Source organism: Rhincodon typus, chromosome 19 (genome assembly GCF_021869965.1).
Source record: "Rhincodon typus isolate 14 chromosome 19, sRhiTyp1.1, whole genome shotgun sequence".
Classification (NCBI taxonomy): domain Eukaryota; kingdom Metazoa; phylum Chordata; class Chondrichthyes; order Orectolobiformes; family Rhincodontidae; genus Rhincodon; species Rhincodon typus.
Genome location: NC_063350.1, coordinates 32,701,886 through 32,704,352, shown reverse-complemented (window position 1 = coordinate 32,704,352; position 2,467 = coordinate 32,701,886).

The window sequence follows — 2,467 nt, the reverse complement described above, 5'->3', positions numbered from 1 at the left end:
GGAGAAGGGTCTAGGCCCGAAACATCAGCCTTCCTGCTCCTCTGATGCTGCTTGGCCTGCTGTGTTCATCCAGCTCTACACCTTGTTATCTCAGATTCTCCAGCATCTGCAGTTCCTACTATCTCTGAACCCATGGATAAGTCTGATTTATATTTTCTAAGGGTACGGCCATCAGTGGCTCAAGAGATGCTTTCCAGCTGGACAGGCCATTGCCTTTTACTGAGGACAATCAAATGTCATAGGGGGATTAATCAATGATTCCTCATGGGCCTTTCACAGAGAGGTTGTGCATAATGGATGGCTGGTTTAATGCTGCTAAAATTACTCCCCAGGAGTTCTTGATCAGAAATGTATAGAAGTTTTGAAAATGAAGTGTGAAGAGAGAAAGAGGGTGATAGATGTTAGGACACATTTTTTAAAGCATGGGTTGTTGGAGCATTGCGAATGAAATGATTGGTGTAGAAATAAAAACATCTTTTAAAGGAAGTGTACGTACTTGTATAAAGCAGAGGAAGGTGCCAGACTGTGGTTAGCAAGGCAGGCAGATTTGTTTTACAATAAAATTATTCTTTTTTAATCAATCTTGGTTTATAACAAATCCTCAAAAAATTTCAGAAAAGCCACTTTGCTATAAGTTTTTATGACAAATAACAAAATACTATCTGGTTACTAATAACTAATGATAATGTTATCAGCACAATCTGAATTCAGAGAACAGCTAGACCTTTGAGGAATTACGAGGCTGGTCAGAAGAGGTTATGATTAGTATATTTATTTAACTTTTGTGAAATTCCTTGTGTGTTTGTGTGGAGAAACAGGAAATAAGGTCCTTTGAGTGGAATGTTGGCCTTATCTCAAGGGGATATGAAAACAATAGTTTGGATGTGATTCTTCCATTGCACAGAGCTTTGCTCAGATCTTAGCATGAGTTACTACATGCGGATTTGAAAACCATACCTCAGGAAAGATAAATTGGTCTTTATTCATGCAGGGACTAATAAAAAAGATGTGTTTATGCAGGACCTTTTTACAAATGCAAATACAAATGCAACTACTTCGCACTTAATGAAGTAGTTTTGAAGTGTAATGCTCAATGTAATATAGGAAACACAACTGCTAGTGTGTGCACAGTAAGCTCCCACGATGTGATAATGTCCAGATAATCTGTTTGAGTAATTTTAATGAGGAATTAATTTTGGTCAGTTCACCCCAACATTTCTACGAAATAGTGCCATAGGATCTTGTACATCCATCCGAGAAGGAAAACAGCTTAACATAAAGATGGCATCTTCCACAGTGTAGCACTTTCTCAGTTCTGCACTAGATCATAGAATCCTGTTAGTGTGGAAGCAGGCCATTCGGCCCATCAAGTCCACACCACCCCTTTGAAGAGAGTCATACTGAGACCCTGCCCCCTACCCTATCCCTGTAACCCTGCATTTCCCATGGCTGATTCACCTAGCCTGCACATCCCTGGACAATATGGGCAATTTAGCATGGCCAGTACACCTAATCTGCACATCTTTGGACTTTGGGAGGAAACTCACACAGACATGGAGAGAATATGCAAACTCCACACAGACAGTCACCTGAGGCTGGAATCGAGCCCTGGTCCCAGGCACATAATCTTTAATTCAGTACCTTAATGGTTGACATCAGTATCCAAAGGTGGTTTTTTGTAATGAGGTGTGTGTTGAAGTGAATAACAACATAAAATGTAACAGGAAACAGAAGTCAAGGTACAGCAATCATTAAATAGAGATAATGTTATCACATCCTTTTTACAAGGATGAAATGCATTTTTAAAACACAGCCCTAATCTATGATAGAAAATACTGCACCCTACTTCAAATCAATAGGCATCAGCGCTGTACTATTAAAAGTGGAGATAAATTTTATTTAAAAAGCAAAGTCTATGATTTTGGCATTAGATAGAACTAGGGCTAAAAATCTTGAATGGCCAACATTACACCCTGCAGTTAGAAAAACAAATCTAATGACATTAGTTCTCACGCAGAGATACAACATGTCATCTTTCAGCCAGATTAACACATGAACTTTCAGTTTCATTTTTAAAATGATCACTATAAAGGTTGATTACCTTAAAGGGAATTTACAACGGTGGAATTTCCTGTTTCCCTCGGCTGCTTGCTAATGGCAAGAGAATTGGGAAAGTATAGTGAAACTGAAAAATCAGAACCTCAATGACAAAAGCAACTCTAAGTTTATCCTTAATGTTTAAACAGCAAGTTCAGAATTTCACTAATCTCCTTTCCATTCATTTGCATCTCATAATTAGCCCAACTTGCCTCATTTCTATGCAGTTTCCAATTCACTTTCCCTGAGACACTAGATGGTACTAATTCCTGACACAAAAGTCAGAGCAGGGACCTGGTGGCAAAAGCTCAACACATAATTCTCTGGGTTCTCAGACAACTCTGTTTTCATCAAAATGTCCTGCATGCTT